Below are 19749 nucleotides of genomic sequence, written 5' to 3'. Positions count from 1 at the left end.
CCCCAAGGGACCGAGGAGTTCGGGAGAGACCCAGGAATTCAAGAGGGACCCAGGAATGCCCCATGGGACCCAGGAGTTCAGGAGGGACATGGGAGTGCATTAAGGGACCCAGGAGTTCGGGACAGACCCAATCTCTATGGGTCACTATGGGGCTCTATGAGTCACTTGTGGGTCACTATGGGGCACTTGTGGGGCACTATGAGCCATTTGGGGGCACTATGGGTCACTTATAGGGCTCCCTAAGTCACTTGTGGGGCTCTATGGGGCATTGGGGAGATGCTATGGGGCACTTGTGGGTCTGGATGAGTCACTTTTGGCTTCCTTGAGTCACTTGTGGGTCACTATAGGTCACTATGAGACTATATGGGTCACTTATGGGGCTCTATGGGGCACTTAGGGGGAACTTGTGGGTCACTATGGGGCACTTGGAGGTCACTAACAGGCACTTATGGGTACATATGCATCACTTATGGGGCACTGGGGAAGCGCTATGGGGCGAGGGACCCAGGAGTTCGGGAGGGACTCAGTCTCTATGGGTCACTTATGGGGCTCTGTAGAGCACTTATGGGTCCGATGCGTCGCTTATGGGTCTCTGTGGGTCACTTATGGGTCTCTATGCGTCACTTGTGGGTCTCAGTGGGTCACTTATGGGTCTCTTTGTGTCACTTATGGTTCTCTATGGGTCACTTATGGGGCTCTATGAGTCACTTGTGGGTCTCTATGTGTCACTTATGGGGCTCTATGGGTCTCTTGTGTCTCTGTGGGTCACTTATGGGTCCCTATGTGTGACTTATGGGGCTCTGTGTGTCACTTATGGGTCTCTATGTGTCACTTATGGGGCTCTATGGGTCTCTTGTGTCTCTGTGGGTCACTTATGGGTCTCTGTGGGTCACTTGTGGGTCTCTGTGGGTCACTTATGGGGCTGTATGTGTCACTTATGGGTCTCTGGGTCACTTATGAGTCTCTGTTGGTCACTTACGGGTCTCTATGGGTCACTTATGGGTCTCTATGTGTCACTTGTGGGTCTCTTTGGGTCACTTATGGGGCTCTATGCATCACTTATGGGTCTCTGTGGGTCACTTATGGGTCTCTTTGTGTCACTTATGGTTCTCTATGGGTCACTTATGGGTCTCTGGGTCACTTGTGGGGCTCTATGTGTCACTTATGGGTCTCTGTGGGTCACTTATGGGTCTCTTTGTGTCACTTATGGGGCTCTGTGGGTCACTTATGGGTCTCTCCGTGTCACTTAAAGGTTTCTCGGGGTCACTTATGGGTCTGTAGGTGTCACTTGTGGGGCTCTGTGGGTCACTTATGGGTCTCTTTGTCTCACTTCTGGGTCTCTGTGGGTCACTTGTGGGGCTCTGTGGGTCACTTATGGGTCTCTTTGTGTGACTTATGGGTCTCTATGTGTCACTTGTGGGTCTCTTTGTGTCACTTATGGGTCTCTGTGGGTCAGTCGTGGGTCTCTGTGGGCCACTTATGGGTCTGTGGGTCACTTGTGGGTCTCTATGGGTAACTTTTGGGTCTGTGTGTCACTTATGGGTCTCTGGGTCACTTATGGGTCTCTCTGTGTCACTTATGGGTCTGTGGGTCACTGGTGGGTCTCTATGGGTAACTTGTGGGGCCCTGTGGGTAACTTATGGGTCACTTATGGGTCTCTTTGGGTCACTTGTGGGTCTGTGTGCATCATTTATGGGTCTCTGGGTCACTTGTGGGTCTCTATGTGTCACTTATGGGTCTCTGTGGGTCACTTGTGGGGCTCTGTGTGTTACTTATGGGTCTGTAGGCGTCACTTATGGGTCTCTTTGTGTGACTTATGGGTCTCTGTGGGTCACTTATGGGTCTCTGTAGGTCACTTGTGGGTCTCTTTGGGTCACTTATGGGTCCCTATGCATCACTTGTGGGTCTCTATGTGTCACTTATGGGTCTCTATGTGTCACTTATGGGGCTCTGTGTGTCACTTATGGGGCTCTGTGGGCCACTTATGGGTCTCTATGTGTCACTTATGGGTATCTATGCATCACTTGTGGGACTCTGTGGGTCACTTACTTATGGGTCTCTATGTGTCACTTGTGGGGCTCTGTGGGTCACTTATGGGTCACTATGGGTCACTTATGGGGCTCTGTGTGTCACTTATGGGGCTCTATGCATCACTTATGGGTCTCCTTGTGTCACTTATGTGTCTCTGTGGGTCACTTATGGGTCTCTGTGGGTCACTTATGCGTCTGTATGTGTCACTTGTGGGTCTCTGTGTGTTACATATGGGGCTCTATGGGTCACTTGTGGGTCTCTGTGGGTCACTTATGAGTCTCTATGCATCACTTATGGGTCTCTGGGTCACTTATGGGTCTCCGTGAGTTACTTATGGGTGTCTACGTGTCACTTATGGGTCTCTGTTGGTCACTTATGGGTCTCTTTGTGTCACTTATGGGTCTCTGTGGGTCACTTATGGGTCTCTTTGTGTCACTTATGGGTCTCTGTGGGTCACTTATGAGTCTCTATGCATCACTTATGGGTCTCTATGTGTCACTTATGGGTCTCTCTGTGTTACCTGTGGGTCTCTGTGGGTCACTTATGGGTCACTTATGGGTCTCTTTGTGTGACTTATGGGTCTCTGTGGATCACTTATGGGTCTCTATGTGTCACTTGTGGGGCTCTGGGTCACTTATGGGTCCCTATGCATCACTTATGGGTCTCTGTGGGTCACTTGTGGGGCTCTGTGGGTCACTTATGGGTCTCTGTGTGTCACTTATGGGTGTCTATGGGTCACTTATGGGTCTCTGTGGGTCACTTGTGGTGCTCTTTGTGTCACTTATAGGTCTGTGTGTCACTTATGGGTCTCTATGTGTCACTTATGGGTCACTTGTGTGTCACTTATGGGTCTCTGTGGGTCACTTATGGGTCTCTGGGTCACTTGTGGGTCTCTATGTCTCACTTATGGGTCTCTGCGGGTCACCTATGGGTCTCTTTGTGTCAATCATGGGTGTCTATGGGTCACTTATGGGTCTCTGTGGGTCACTTGTGGGTCTCTGTGGGTCTCTTATGGGTCTCTTTGTGTCACTTATGGTTCTCTATGGGTCACTTATGGGTCTCTCTGGGTCACTTATGGGTCTCTATGCATCACTTATGGGTCTCTATGTGTCACTTATGGGTCTCTATGGGTCACCTATGGGTCTCTATGCATCACTTATGGGTCTCTATGTGTCACTTATGGGTCTCTATGGGTCACCTATGGGTCTCTATGCATCACTTATGGGTCTCTATGGGTCATGTCTGGGTCTCTGTTTCACTTATGGGTCTGTGTGTCACTTATGGGTCTCTGGGTCACTTGTGGGTCTCTGTGGGTCACTTATGGGTCTCTGTGGGTCACTTGTGGGGCTCTTTGGGTCACTTATGGGTCCCTATGCATCACCTATGGGTCTCTTTGTGTCACTTATGGGTTTCTTCGAGTCACTTATGGGTCTCTGTGGGTCACTTATGGGTCTGTAGGTGTCACTTGTGGGGCTCTGTGGGTCACTTATGGGTCTCTTTGTCTCACTTCTGGGTCTCTGTGGGTCACTTGTGGGGCTCTGTGGGTCACTTATGGGTCTCTTTGTGTGACTTATGGGTCTCTATGTGTCACTTGTGGGTCTCTTTGTGTCACTTATGGGTCTCTGTGGGTCAGTCGTGGGTCTCTGTGGGCCACTTATGGGTCTGTGGGTCACTTGTGGGTCTCTATGGGTAACTTTTGGGTCTGTGTGTCACTTATGGGTCTCTGGGTCACTTATGGGTCTCTCTGTGTCACTTATGGGTCTGTGGGTCACTGGTGGGTCTCTATGGGTAACTTGTGGGGCCCTGTGGGTAACTTATGGGTCACTTATGGGTGTCTTTGGGTCACTTGTGGGTCTGTGTGCATCATTTATGGGTCTCTGGGTCACTTGTGGGTCTCTATGTGTCACTTATGGGTCTCTGTGGGTCACTTGTGGGGCTCTGTGTGTTACTTATGGGTCTGTAGGCGTCACTTATGGGTCACTTATGGGTCTCTTTGTGTGACTTATGGGTCTCTGTGGGTCACTTATGGGTCTCTGTAGGTCACTTGTGGGTCTCTTTGGGTCACTTATGGGTCCCTATGCATCACTTGTGGGTATCTATGTGTCACTTATGGGTCTCTATGTGTCACTTATGGGGCTCTGTGTGTCACTTATGGGGCTCTGTGGGCCACTTATGGGTCTCTATGTGTCACTTATGGGTATCTATGCATCACTTGTGGGACTCTGTGGGTCACTTACTTATGGGTCTCTATGTGTCACTTGTGGGGCTCTGTGGGTCACTTACGGGTCACTATGCATCACTTATGGGGCTCTGTGTGTCACTTATGGGTCTCTATGCATCACTTATGGGTCTCCTTGTGTCACTTATGTGTCTCTGTGGGTCACTTATGGGTCTCTGTGGGTCACTTATGCGTCTGTATGTGTCACTTGTGGGTCTCTGTGTGTTACATATGGGGCTCTATGGGTCACTTGTGGGTCTCTGTGGGTCACTTATGAGTCTCTATGCATCACTTATGGGTCTCTGGGTCACTTATGGGTCTCCGTGAGTCACTTATGGGTCTCTACGTGTCACTTATGGGTCTCTGTTGGTCACTTATGGGTCTCTTTGTGTCACTTATGGGTCTCTGTGGGTCACTTATGGGTCTCTTTGTGTCACTTATGGGTCTCTGTGGGTCACTTATGAGTCTCTATGCATCACTTATGGGTCTCTATGTGTCACTTATGGGTCTCTCTGTGTTACCTGTGGGTCTCTGTGGGTCACTTATGGGTCACTTATGGGTCTCTTTGTGTGACTTATGGGTCTCTGTGGATCACTTATGGGTCTCTATGTGTCACTTGTGGGGCTCTGGGTCACTTATGGGTCCCTATGCATCACTTATGGATCTCTGTGGGTCAGTTATGAGTCTCTATGCATCACTTATGGGTCACTATGGGTCACTTATGGGGCTCTGTGGGTCACTTATGGGTCTCTATGCATCACTTATGGATCTCTGTGGGCCACTTATGTGTCACTTATGGGTCACTTATGGGTCTCTGTGGGTCACTTGTGGTGCTCTTTGTGTCACTTATGGGTCTCTATGTGTCACTTATGGGTCTCCTGTGGGGCTCTATGTGTCAGTTATGGGTCTCTTATGTATCTCTGGGGGTCACTTATGGGTCTCCGTGGGTCACTTATAGGTCCCTGTGTGTCACTTATGGGTCTCTGTGGGTCACTTATGGGTCTCTGTGTGTCACTTGTGGGTCTCTGGGTCACTTATGGGTCTCTGTGGGTCACTTGTGGGGCTCTGTGGGTCACTTATGGGTCTCTGTGTGTCACTTATGGGTGTCTATGGGTCACTTATGGGTCTCTGTGGGTCATTTGTGGTGCTCTTTGTGTCACTTATAGGTCTGTGTGTCACTTATGGGTCACTTGTGGGTCACTTATGGGTCTCTGTGGGTCACTTATGGGTCTCTGGGTCACTTGTGGGTCTCTATGTCTCACTTATGGGTCTCTGCGGGTCACCTATGGGTCTCTTTGTGTCAATCATGGGTGTCTATGGGTCACTTATGGGTCTCTGTGGGTCACTTGTGGGTCTCTGTGGGTCTCTTATGGGTCTCTGGGTCACTTGTGGGGCTCTGTGTGTCACTTATGGGTCTCTCTGGGTCACTTATGGGTCTCTATGCATCACTTATGGGTCTCTATGTGTCACTTATGGGTCTCTATGGGTCACCTATGGGTCTCTATGCATCACTTATGGGTCTCTATGGGTCATGTCTGGGTCTCTGTTTCACTTATGGGTCTGTGTGTCACTTATGGGTCTCTGGGTCACTTGTGGGTCTCTGTGGGTCACTTATGGGTCTCTGTGGGTCACTTGTGGGGCTCTTTGGGTCACTTATGGGTCCCTATGCATCACCTATGGGTCTCTTTGTGTCACTTATGGGTTTCTTCGAGTCACTTATGGGTCTCTGTGGGTCACTTATGGGTCTCTATGTGGTACTTATGGGTCTCTGTGGGTCACTTATGAGTCTCTATGCATCACTTATGGGTCTCTTTGTGTCACTTATGGGGCTCTGTGGGCCACTTATGGGTCTCTATGTGTCACTTATGGGTATCTATGCATCACTTGTGGGTCTCTGTGGGTCACTTACTTATGGGTCTCTATGTGTCACTTGTGGGGCTCTGTGGGTCACTTATGGGTCTCTTTGTGTCACTTATGGGTCTCTGTGGGTCACTTATGGGTCTCTGGGTCACTTGTGGGGCTCTGTGGGTCACTTGTGGGTCTCTGTGGGTCACTTAGGGGTCTCTATGTGTCACTTATGGGTCTCTCTGGGTCACTTATGGGTCTCTATGTGTCACTTATGGGTCTCTCTGGGTCACTTATGGGTGTCTATGTGTCACTTATGGGGCTCTGTGGGTCACTTATGGGTTTCTGTGGGTCACTTATGGGTCTCTATGTGTCACTTATGGGTCTCTGTGCGTCACTTGTGGGTCTCTGTGGGTCACTTAGGGGTCTCTGTGGGTCACTTAGGGGTCTCTATGTGTCACTTATGGGTCTCTCTGGGTCACTTATGGGTCTCTATGTGTCACTTATGGGTCTCTCTGGGTCACTTATGGGTCTCTATGTGTCACTTATGGGTCTCTCTGGGTCACTTATGGGTCACTATGCATCACTTATGGGTCTCTGTGTGTCACTTATGGGTGTCTATGTGTCACTTATGGGGCTCTGTGGGTCACTTATGGGTTTCTGTGGGTCACTTATGGGTCTCTATGTGTCACTTATGGGTCTCTGTGCGTCACTTGTGGGTCTCTATGCATCACTTATGGGGCTCTGTGGGTCACTTGTGGGTCTCTGTGGGTCACTTGTGGGTCCCTATGTGTCACTTATGGGTCTCTGTGGGTCACTTATGGGTTACTTATGGGTCTCTTTGCATCACTTGTGGGTCTCTGTGGGTCACTTATGGGTCTCTATGTGTTACTAATGGGGCTCTGTGGGTCAATTATGGGTCTCTGGGTCACTTGTGGGTCTCTGTTGGTCACTTACGGGTCTCTATGGGTCACTTATGGGTCTGTATGTGTCACTTGTGGGGCTCTATGGGTCACTTATGGGTCTCTTTCTGTCACTTATGGGGCTCTGTGTGTCACTTATGGGTCTCTATGGGTCACTTATGGGTCTCTGTGCATCACTTGTGGGTCTCTTTGTGTCACTTATGGGTCTCTGTGTGTCACTTATGGGTCTCTATGTGTTACTAATGGGGCTCTGTGGGTCACTTATGGGGCTCTTTGACTCACTTAGGGGTCTCCTTGTGTCACTTATGGGTCTCTGTTGGTCACTTATGGGTGTCTATGGGTCACTTATGGGTCTCTTTGTGTGACTTATGGGTCTTTGTGGGTCACTTGTGGGTCACTGTTGGTCACTTATGGGTCTCTATGTGTCAGTTGTGGGTCTCTGTGGGTCACTTATGGGTCTCTATGTGGTACTTATGGGTCTCTGTGGGTCACTTATGAGTCTCTATGCATCACTTATGGGTCTCTTTGTGTCACTTATGGGGCTCTGTGGGCCACTTATGGGTCTCTATGTGTGACTTATGGGTCTCTGTGTGTCACTTATGGGTCTCTGTGGGTCACTTATGGGTCTCTGGGTCACTTGTGGGGCTCTGTGTGTCACTTATGGGTCTCTGTGGGTCACTTATGGGTCTCTATGTGTCACTTATGGGTCTCTGTGGGTCACTTATGGGTCTCTGTGTGTCACTTTTGGGTCTCTATGTGGTACTTATGGGTCTCTATGTGTTACTTGTGGGCCTCTGTGGGTCACTTATGGGTCACTTATGGGTCTCTTTGTGTGACTTATGGGTCTCTGTGGATCACTTATGGGTCTCTATGTGTCACTTGTGGGGCTCTGGGTCACTTATGGGTCCCTATGAATCACTTTTGGATCTCTATGGGTCAGTTATGGGTCTCTGTGTGGTACTTATGGGTCTCTGTGGGTCACTTATGAGTCTCTATGCATCACTTATGGGTCTCTTTGTGTGACTTATGAGTCTCTCTGCGTAACTTATGGGTCTCTGTGGGTCACTTATGGGTCACTTATGGGTCTCTTTGTGTGACTTATGGGTCTCTGTGGGTCACTTATGGGTCCCTATGCATCACTTGTGGGTCTCTATGTGTCACTTATGGGTCTCTTTGTGTCACTTATGGGTGTCTATGGGTCACTTATGGGTCTCTATGTGCCACCTATGGGTCTCTATGCGTCACTTGTGGGTCTCTGTGGGTCACTTATGGTTCTCTCTGTGTCACTTATGGGTCTCTGTGGGTCACTTATGAGTCTGTATGTGTCACTTGTGGGTCTCTGTGGGTCACTTATGGGTCTCTATGTATCACTTATGGGTCTCTCTGGGTCACTTATGGGTCTCTTTGTGTCACTTATGGGTCTCTGTGGGTCACTTATGAGTCTGTATGTGTCACTTGTGGGTCTCTATGTGTTACTTTTGGGGCTCTATGTGTCACTTGTGGGTCTCTATGGGTCACTTATGGGTCTCTGTGTGTCACTTATGGGTCTCTGTGGGTCACTTGTGGTGCTCTTTGTGTCACTTATGGGTCTCTTTGTGTCACTTATGGGTGTGTATGGGTCACTTTTGGGTCTCTGTTGGTCACTTATGGGTCTCTGTGTGTCACTTATGGGTCTCTGTGGGTAACTTATGGGTGTCTATGGGTCACTTATGGGTCTCTATGCATCACTTATGGGTCTCTGTGGTTTACTTGTGGGTCTCTGTGGGTCACTTGTGGTGCTCCGTGGGTCAATTATGGGTCTCTTTGTGTCACTTATGGGGCTCTGTGGGTCAGTTATGGGTCTCTGTGTGGTACCTATGGGTCTCTGTGGGTCACTTATGGGTCTCTGTGGGTCACTTATGGGTCTCTTTGTGTGACTTATGGGTCTCTTTGGGTCACTTATGGGTCCCTATGCATCACTTGTGGGTCTCTATGTGTCACTTATGGGTCTCTTTGCATCACTTATGGGTCTCTTTGTGTCACTTATGGGGCTCTGTGGGTCACTTATGGGTCTCTATGTGGCACTTATGGGTCTCTATGCATCACTTGTGGGTCTCTGGGTCACTTATGGGTCTCTTTGCATCACTTATGGGTCTCTTTGTGTGACTTATGGGGGTTTGTGGGTCACTTATCGGTGTCGATGTGTTACTTATGGGTGTCTATTTGTCACTTGTGGGTCTCTATGCGTCACTTAGGGATCTCTATGCATCACTTATGGGTCTCTATGGGTCATGTATGGGTCTCTGTGTCACTTATGGGTCTGTGTGTCACTTATGGGTCTCTGGGTCACTTATGGGTCTCTTTGCGTCACTTATGGGTCTCTATGGGTCACTTATGGGTCTCTGTGGGTCACTTATGGGTCTCTATGTGTCACTTATGGGTCTCTGTGGGTCACTTATGGGGCTCTGTGTGTTACTTATGGGTCACTATGTGTCACTTATGGGTATCTATGCATCACTTGTGGGTCTCTGTGGGTCACTTACTTATGGGTCTCCATGTATCACTTATGGGTCTCTTTGGGTCACTTATGGGTCTCTATGGGTCACTTGTGGGGCTCTGTGGGTCACTTATGGGTCTCTATGGATTACTTATGGGTCTCTCTGTGTTACTTATGGGTCTCCTGTGGGGCTCTATGTGTCACTTATGGGTCTCTATGGGTCTCTTATGCATCTCTGTGGGTCACTTATGGGTCTCTATGGGTCTCTTATGGGTCTCTATGGGTCACTTATGGGTCCCTGTGTGTCACTTATGGGGCTCTGTGGGTCACTTATGGGTTTCTGGGTCACTTGTGGTTCTCTGTGTGTCACTTGTGGTTCTCTATGGGTCACTTATGGGTCTCTGGGTCACTTGTGGGTCTCTTTGTGTCACTTGTGGGGTTCTGTGTGCCACTTATGGTTCTCTGTGTGTCACTTGTGGGGCTCTGTGGGTCACTTGTGGGGCTCTGTGGGTCACTTATGGGTCATTTATGGGTCTCTTTGTGTCACTTATGGGTCTCTATGTCTCACTTATGGGTCTCTGTGAGTCACTTGTGGGTCTCTTTGTGTGACTTGTGGGGCTCTGTGGGTCACTTGTGGGTCTCTGTGGGTCACTTATGGGTCACTATGCATCACTTATGGGTCTCTGTTGGTCACTTATGGGTCTCTTTGTGTTACTTATGGGTCTCTGTGGGTCAATTATGGGGCTCTCTGGGTCACTTATGGGTCTCTGTGTGTGACTTATGGGTCTCTATGGGTAAATTTTGGGGCTCTGGGTCACTTATGGGTCCCTATGCATCACTTATGGGTCTCTGTGGGTCAGTTATGGGTCTCTATGGGTCACTTATGGGTCTCTGTGGGTCACTTGTGGGTCTCTGTGGGTCACTTATGGGGCTCTTTGGGTCACTTATGGGTCTCTATGGGTCACTTATGGGTCTCTATGCATCACTTATGGGTTTCTTCGTGTCACTTATGGGGCTCTGTGGGCCACTTATGGGTCTCTATGTGTCACTTATGGGTCTCTGTGGGTCACTTATGGGGCTCTTGTGTCACTTATGGGTCTCTGTGGGTCACTTATGGGTGTCTATGTGTCACTTATGGGTCTCTGCGGGTCACTTATGTGTCTCTTGTGTCACTTATGGGTCTCTGTGGGTCACTTATGGGGCTCTTGTGTCACTTATGGGTCTCTGTGGGTCACTTATGGGTCTCTGTGGGTCACTTATGGGTGTCTATGTGTCACTTAAAGGTTTCTCTGGGTCACTTATGGGTCTGTAGGTGTCACTTGTGGGGCTCTGTGGGTCACTTGTGGGGCTTTGTGGGTCACTTGTGGGCTCTGTGGGTCACTTATGGGTCTCTATGGATCACTTATGGGTCTCTCTGTGTCACTTATGGGTCTCCGTGGGTCACTTATGAGTCTGTATGTGTCACTTGTGGGTGCCTGTCTGTTACTTATGGGCCTCTATGTGTCACTTGTGGGTCTCTATGGGTCACTTGTGGGTCTCTGTGGGTCACTTATAGGTGTCTATGTATCACTTATGGGTCTCTTTGTGTCAGTTATGGGTCTCTATGGGTCACTTATGGGTCTCCGTGAGTCACTTATGGGTCTCTTTGTGTCACTTATGGGTCTCTGTGTGTCACTTGTGGGTCTTTATGAGTCACTTATGGGGCTCTTTGTGTCACTTATGGTTCCCAATGGTCACTTGTGGGGCTCTGTGGGTCACTTATGGGTCTCTACGCGTCACTTGTGGGTCTCTTTGTGTCACTTGTGGGTCTGTGGGTCACTTGTGGGTCTGTGGGTCACTTGTGGGTCTCTGTGGGTCACTTATTGGTCACTTATGGGTCTCTTTGTGTGACTAATGGGTCTCTGTGGGTCACTTGTGGGTCTCTATGTGTAACTTGTGGGTCTCTTTGTGTCACTTATGGTTCTCTGTGGGTCACTTATGGGTCTGTGGGTCACTTGTGGGGCTCTGTGGGTCACTTATGGGTCACTTATGGGTCTCTTTGTGTCACTTATGGGTCTCTATGTCTCACTTATGGGTCTCTGTGAGTCACTTGTGGGTCTCTTTGTGTGACTTGTGGGGCTCTGTGGGTCACTTATGGGTCTCTGTGGGTCACTTATGGGTGTCTATGGGTCACTTATGGGTCTCTATGCATCACTTATGGGTCTCTGTGGTTTACCTGTGGGTCTCTGTGGGTCACTTGTGGTGCTCCGTGGGTCACTTATGGGTCTCTTTGTGTGACTTATGGGTCTCTATGGGTCACTTATGGGTCTCTGTGTGGTACCTATGGGTCTCTGTGGGTCACTTATGGGTCTCTTTGTGTCACTTATGGGTCTCTATGGGTCACTTGTGGGTCTTTTTGTGTCACTTATGGGTCTCTATGGGTCACTTGTGGGTCCCTATGTGTCACTTATGGGGCTCTATGTGTCACTTGTGGGTCTCTATGCGTCACTTGTGGGTCTCTTTGTGTCACTTGTGGGTCTCTATGGGTCACTTGTGGGTCTCTATGTGTCACTTGTGGGTCTTTTTGTGTCACTTATGGGTCTCTATGGGTCACTTGTGGGTCACTATGCATCACTTATGGGGCTCTATGTGTCACTTGTGGGTCTCTATGCGTCACTTGTGGGTCTCTATGTGTCACTTGTGGGTCTCTTTGTGTCACTTATGGGTCTCTATGGGTCACTTGTGGGTCTCTATGTGTCACTTGTGGGTCTCTGTGTGTCACTTATGGGTCTCTATGTGTCACTTATGGGGCCCTATGTGTCACTTATGGGTCTCTGTGGGTCACTTATGGGTCTCTATGTGTCACTTATGGGGCTCTATGTGTCACTTATGGGTCTCTTTGCATCACTTATGGGTCTCTGTGGGTCACTTATGGGTCTCTTTGTGTCACTTGTGGGTCTCTTTGTGTCACTTATGGGTCTCTATGGGTCACTTGTGGGTCTCTATGTGTCACTTGTGGGTCTCTTTGTGTCACTTATGGGGCTCTATGTGTCACTTATGGGGCTCTATGTGTCACTTATGGGTCTCTTTGTGTCACTTATGGGTCTCTGTGGGTCACTTATGGGTCTCTTTGTGTCACTTATGGGTCTCTGTGGGTCACTTATGGGTCTCTTTGTGTCACTTATGGGTCTCTATGTGTCACTTGTGGGTCCCTATGTGTCACTTATGGGGCTCTATGGGTCACTTGTGGGTCTCTATGCGTCACTTGTGGGTCTCTTTGTGTCACTTATGGGTCTCTGTGGGTCATTATAGGTGTCTATGTATCACTTATGGGTCTCTGTGGGTCACTTATGGGTCTCTTTGCATCACTTATGGGTCTCTATGTGTCACTTATGTGTCTCTGTGGGTCACTTATGGGTCTCTTGCTCCCACACCCCCATCTCCCCGACCCCCTCCACACCGGCGCCCTCAGCGCGGCTCCGGGCTCCTTGGGAAGGGCCCTCACCCCACCCACCTCCCCCAGGGGCTCTTTATCGCCCCCCAGCAGCGGCTGCGGCCCCGGCTCAGCGCCAGCAGCACAGGGCTCGCAGGCTCCATCGCCCCCTCCGCCGCCTCCCCCTCGAGCTCACGATGCCCACGGCCTGAGCCGCCAGGGAGCGCACGGAGGGGTCGCATCCCCCTCCAGAGCTCAATGGCTGCAAGGGGAGAAGCAGAGCCCACATGAGCTCCGGCGCCCGCAGGGACCCCCGGGCGCTCCCCGCTCACCTCTGCAGGTCTCAGCAGCTCAGGCGCCGCGCGGGCAGCCCTGGGCGCAGAGCTCCATCGCCCCCTGCTCCCTCCCCTCCTCGGCGCCCACCCCAGGGGGCAGCAGGAGCCGAGATGCTGGGACCCAGCGAGGCGGCCACCGCGGGGATGGGAGGGGAGGTCAAGGACCTGCCCGGGGCTCCCGGGGCTCTGGAGCCATGGGGTTGCTCCTGGTGCCAGGGCAGCGGTGCCCAAGGAGGGACCTGGAGGCTGGGACTCACCGATGAACCTCAGGGCCGCCTCTCGCAGCCTGGGCTGAGCGTCCCCCAGGTACCGCAGGCTCTGCCTCAAGAGCTCTTGAGCCCGGCTCCTGTCCCGCGGAAGGAGAGAGGGAGCGGAGCGAGCCGCACCGTGTTCTCCATCTCCCCCTTGTCGCTCCGCTCCATCATCTTCACGAGGTCTCTGAAGAGGATGATGGAGCTCGCTCTCAGCCGGCTCAGCGCCTGGGAGGGACAGCAGCTCCCTGCGCACGGGGAGCAGGAGCTCCGGCGTGGTTGATGGAGGGGGACGCTCCGCTCAAGGGGCTCGTTCAGCAGCGGCCGTGGCTCCCAGGCGGCTCCAGCGTCCCCGGCTGCTCGGCAGCCGGGCTGGGGGGGAGCGCCGGGGGCGGCCGGGCTGGGGAGGAGCGCAGGGGGCGGCCGGGCTGGGGAGGAGCGCCGGGGGCGGCCGGGCTGGGGCGGAGCGCAGGGGGCGGCCGGGCTGGGGCGGAGCGCAGGGGGCGGCCGGGCTGGGGCGGAGCGCAGGGGGCGGCCGGGCTGGGGAGGAGCGCAGGGGGCGGCCGGGCTGGGGAGGAGCGCCGGGGGCGGCCGGGCTGGGGCGGAGCGCCGGGGGCGGCCGGGCTGGGGAGGAGCGCCGGGGGCGGCCGGGCTGGGCTGCAGAGCCAGACCCCGGCGCACGGGAGCCCGGGGGAAGCGGAGGAGAAGGCCCCGCTCCGAGGGCTGGGCTGCAGCCTTGAACAGCAGCCCTATACATCAGCCTTATACATCAGCCTTACACATCACCCTTATACATCAGCCTTACACATCACCCTTATACATCAGGCTTATACATCAGGCTTATACATCCATCAGCCTTATACATCACCCTTATACATCAGTCTTATACATCCATCAGCCTTATACATCCATCAGCCTTATACATCAGCCTTATACATCAGCCTTATACATCAGCCTTATACATCCATCACCCTTATACATCCATCACCCTTATACATCAGCCTTATACATCAGCCTTATACGTCAATCAGCCTTATACATCAGCCTTATACATCCATCAGCCTTATACATCAGCCTTATACATCCATCAGCCTTATACATCAGCCTTATACATCAATCAGCCTTATACATCAGCCTTATACATCAGCCTTATACATCAATCAGTATTATACATCACCCTTACACATCACCCTTACACGTCACCCTTACACATCACCCTTATACATCACCCTTATACACCACCCTTACACATCACCCTTACACATCAATCACAGTATCACAGGATGTTTGGGATTGGAAGGGACCTGGAAAGCTCATCCAGTGCAATCCCCCATGGAGCAGGAACACCCAGCTGAGGTTCCACAGGAAGGTGTCCAGGCGGGTTTGAATGTCTCCAGGGAAGGAGACTCCACAACCTCCCTGGGCAGCCTGTTCCAGTGCTCTGTTACCCTCACTGAGAAGAAGTTCTTTCTCAAATTTAAGTGGAACCTCTTGTGTTCCAGCTTGATCCCATTGCCCCTTGTCCTATCATTGTTTGCCACTGAGAAGAGCCCGGCTCCATCCTCGTGGCACTCACCCTTTATATATTTATAAACATTAATAAGGTCACCCCTCAGTCTCCTCTTCTCCAAACTAAAGAGCCCCAGCTCCCTCAGCCTTTCTCCATAAGGGAGATGCTCCACTCCCTTAATCATCTTTGTTGCCCTACGCTGGACCCTCTCCAGCAGTTCCCTGTCCTTCTTGAACTGAGGGGCCCAGAACTGGACACAATATTCCAGATGGGGTCTCACCAGGGCGGAGTAGAGGGGAAGGAGGACCTCTCTCGATCTACTGACCACCCCCCTTGTAATACACCCAAGGATGCCATTGGCCTTCCTGGCCACAAGGGCACAGTGCTGGCTCATGGTCATCCTGTTGTCCACCAGGACCCCCAGGTCCCTTTCCCCTACACTGCTCTCTAATAGGTCATGCCCCAACCTATACTGGAACCTGGGGTTGTTCCTGCCCAGATGCAGGACTCTACACTTTCCCTTGTTAAATTCCATCAGGTTATTCCCTGCCCAACTCTCCAGCCTGTCCAGGTCTCTGGATGGCAGCACAGCTTCCAGTGTCAGCCACTCCTCCCAGCTTAGTGTCATCAGCAAACTTGCTGATGGTACACTCAATTCCCTCGTCTAAATCATTAATGAATATATTGAATAATATTGGCCCCAGTACTGACCCCTGAGGCACTCCACTAGATACTGGCCTCCAACTGGACTCCGCACCATTGACCGCCACTCTCTGGCTTCTCTCTTTAAGCCAGTTTGCAACCCACCTCACTACTCTATTGTCCAGACCACACCTCCTCAATTTAGCTGTGAGGATGCTGTGAGGGACTGTGTCAAAGGCTTTACTGAAGTCAAGGTAGACCACATCCACCGCTCTGCCATCATCCATCCACCTTGTTACATTCTCATAAAAGGCTGTGAGGTTGGTCAAGCATGACTTACCCTTGGTAAAGCCATGCTGACTGCCCCTAATGACCCTCTTATCCCTGATGTGCCTTGAGATGCCACCAAGGATAAGCTGTTCCATTACTTTCCCAGGGACAGAGGTGAGGCTGACCGCTCTATAATTACCCGGGTCCTCCTTCTTGCCCTTTTTGAAGCCTGCAGTGACATTTGCTTTCCTCCAATCCTCGGGCACCTCTCCCGTTTCCCAAGACTTGGCAAAAATGATGGAGAGCGGTCCAGCAATGACTTCAGCCAGCTCCCTCAGCACCCGCGGGTGCATCCCATCTGGACCCATGGATTTATGGATGTCCAGACTATTTAATTGTTCCCTAACCCAGTCCTCATCGACTAAAGCAAACTCCTCCATTAACCTGGCTTCATCCGGGGTCTCAGGGGTACAGGGTTCCCCAGGACAGCCTCCAGCGGAGCAGACAGAGACAAAGGTGGCATTCAGCAATTCTGCCTTCTCTGTGTCTTCTGCCACCAGGGCACCCACCTCATTCATCAGTGGGCCTACATTGCCTCTGGTATTAGTTTTATCTGCTGTGTATTTGAAAAAGTTCTTCTTGCTGTCCTTGACCCCTCTCGCCAGCTGTAATTCTAAGGAGGCCTTGGCTATCCTGGCTGCCCTCCTGCATCCTCTAACAGCAGCCTTATATTCCTCCCAAGTGGCCAGCCCCTGCTTCCATGACCTGTAAACTCGCCTCTTCTGCTTGAGCATACCCAACAGATCCCTATTCAACCACGCAGGCCTCCTGGCTCCCTTCCTCGACTTCCTACGTGTGGGGATGCTCTGATCCTGAGCACGGAAGAAGCAATCTCTGAATGCAATCCAGCTCTCTTGGGCCCCTTTTCCTTCAAGCAGTCTTGCCCATGGGATTTCCCCCAGCAATTGCTTGGAAAGGCCGAAATTAGCCCTGCCAAAGTCCAGGGTTGCAATTCTACTTGCTGTTCTGTTCCTGCCACACGAGATGCTGAACTCCACCCTCTCGTGGTCACTGCAACCCAGGCAGCCCTCGACCTTTACTGCTTCGACCAGACCCTCTTTGTTAGTGAGGATGAGATCCAGCAGTGCACCTCTCCTGGTCGGCTCCTCCACCATCTGCATGAGGAAGTTATCATCAATGCACTGGAGGAACCTCCTGGGCTGTGCTGGCTGGCTGAATGGTCCTTCCAGCAAACATCAGGGGAGTTAAAATCACCCACAACAACCAGGGCCTGTGACTGCGAGGCCACTCTCAGCTGCGCATAGAAGGCCTCATCAACCTCCTCAACATGATCTGGTGCCTGTAATAGACACCTACAACAGTATCACCCCTGCCAGCCTGTCCCTTGATCCTGACCCATACACTCTCAACTCGTTCCTCGTCCGCTCCTGGGCAGAATTTAGTACATTGCAGTTGCTCTCTCACATAGAGAGCAGCTCCACCACCACTCCTGGCTGACCTGTGTTTCCTGCTGGCAGAATGTCTCACAGCCCCACTGAGGAGGGCAGGGGGTGGGAGATGGGAGCGCGTTTCAGTTTCCAGATCCCAGCACAGAGCCCAAACCATCCTGCCCTTGAACTCTGGCATCCAATTCCTTGAGCTGCACAGCTGGTGGGCCTTCTGTGGACAATCATGTTAAAAGGCATCCTTCAAGTGTTTGTGTAATACGTCTAGGAATGTCAGTTTTTAAAGAAAAATGAAAGTTTACCAGGCTAATATTTAAATATCTGTAAAATAGCACTCTGCATCAGTGGTAGTCCCTCTGGCAATGATACCTAAATAGGTATTTGGACTATAAGGCTTCGTACCTCATCCACAAGCAGACATCTACGTGGATCAGATGCAGGGTGGTCTGGCAAACGTCACCTTTGTGTCCCCAGGCGCACGGACACTGCTCATGTGCCTCTGCAGAGAGTGGCAGGAGCTGGGTCCCCTTCTCGGGACAGACTCCTTCCAGGAGAGACACAGACACAGGGGGAACTCATCAGGGCTTTACGGCATTTCACTCGGCATCAGTTTTGACACATTGGGTGCTGTCCTGTGACTGCCCTTTCTGCACAAATGATCATAAAGAGACAACCATTTAGTACAGCATGGTCATGAAGGGGCTGTTATGGACAAGAGAGCTCACCATGAACTCTGGAGAGAGAGAGGAAGTTTATAAGAAGCACCAGGAAGAACCAAGAAGCTCGAGGCCTCTTCTGAAGAGCGGGAGGCCCTGAGCAGCCGTGCTTGGCCATGTGTAGGTGTGGGAGAGGGTCAGGGCCTGTCAGGGAGAAGCAATGAGATGGCCGATGGCTTCAGTGAACCCTTCCAGCCATGTCTGAGCCCAGAAATGGAAAGCAGTCGATGTCTGCAGGTGGAGGAGGAACAGGAGGAAGATTTTCCTGGGAATGTGGAAGGAAGAAAGGCCTCTCTTGGGCTGATCATGTATGGCAGTGCCATTTGCATGCTGTGGGCATGGCTGTGCCTGGGAGGTGGGGAATGGCTGCTGCTGGGGTGTTTGTGCTCAGCCATGGCCCATGAGCTGACCCTGCTCTGCTCCTCTCTTACACTGCCCACACTGGATGGGCCTCAGGAATCATCCATGAGCCTGGTGGATCCATGAACCTCCTGGAGTGATGGGTATGGATCCAAACAGAGGATTCAAGCAAGTGTGCGACTGGACCATTGAGGTGATTGGTGACCATTGCCAGGTGTATGAAAGAAGCTGGATGAGTTGTGAGGAACTCACAGGCATTTGCAGCTCCACAGAAAACCAGAGCCTTGCAGTTAAAACAACAGCACAGAAAACCCACCCCCAAACACAAAACACTCACACTGACCACAGGAAAAGCCTTGGAAAACACTGGAGAAAAATCTACCAGGTCCCAGGGGTCAGGGCTCAGCCATTCTGGAGATGAACAAGCATCAAGGGCTCACATGGCATCAGAGCCACCTCCACACGGCCCTCACCACCTGTAACCAGTGTCTCCAAGTCTTTCCTTCACCGGTCTCCAGGGACAGGGACCTGCACTGGTTGTTTCCTTCACAGCTGTGTCACTGATGGCCCTTCGTGGGGTCCCAAACACCCTCAGAAACTTGGGGTTCGCTTCTGCCTTTCACTTCATTAGAGGTTTGTTCGTTGTTTCAGCATCTGCAGTTCAGGATCATGGCAGCAGAGGGCTCATTAACATCTGAAATGCTCTTACAAGCCAAGGCTCTGTGCATCTTTTTCCTAAAGGCTTCAAGTCTGTTGGTGATGATTAGGGAGATTTCAGAAATAGTAAAACAGAGAGCATTTCCATAATAAATAGCAATAAAGCTAAATTTCTTCTATTTCCTTCCATGCTCAGTTTTCATTTTCTGTAATGGTGTCTGAGTATCTGAGTTGCCTCAGGTCACCCTGACTTGAGCCCCATCCATTGCTGGGTTTTCTCCAGACTCCTGAGTTTCGGAATGAACTCCCAGGAGACCTTGCTGGTGAGGATGGGGGCAAAGAAGCCGTGAAGAACCTCAGTCCTGTCTGATTGTACTCTTACAAAGTTCAGCAGGAGGCCCACGTCTCTTGTTTTAAGGAAACTGTGTAAGCTCGTCTTGCTGCCTTCATTCTCCCCTGCAGCTATGAAGTTCAGATCAGCTTTGGCATCATCTTTACATCGATGGACAAGGTTTCTGAATTCCTCCTCTGCAGCTTCCCCTGCTTCCACCTCCTGTGTGCTGCCTTTTTGTCCTGGAGCTCCATCAGTTCAGATGAGCAGCCTCATGACATAAATGCTTCTTTTCATGGGTACTTG

This window comes from Patagioenas fasciata, chromosome 35, assembly GCF_037038585.1.
Source record: "Patagioenas fasciata isolate bPatFas1 chromosome 35, bPatFas1.hap1, whole genome shotgun sequence".
NCBI classification, from domain to species: domain Eukaryota; kingdom Metazoa; phylum Chordata; class Aves; order Columbiformes; family Columbidae; genus Patagioenas; species Patagioenas fasciata.
Note: the sequence above shows the minus strand (reverse complement) of the source record.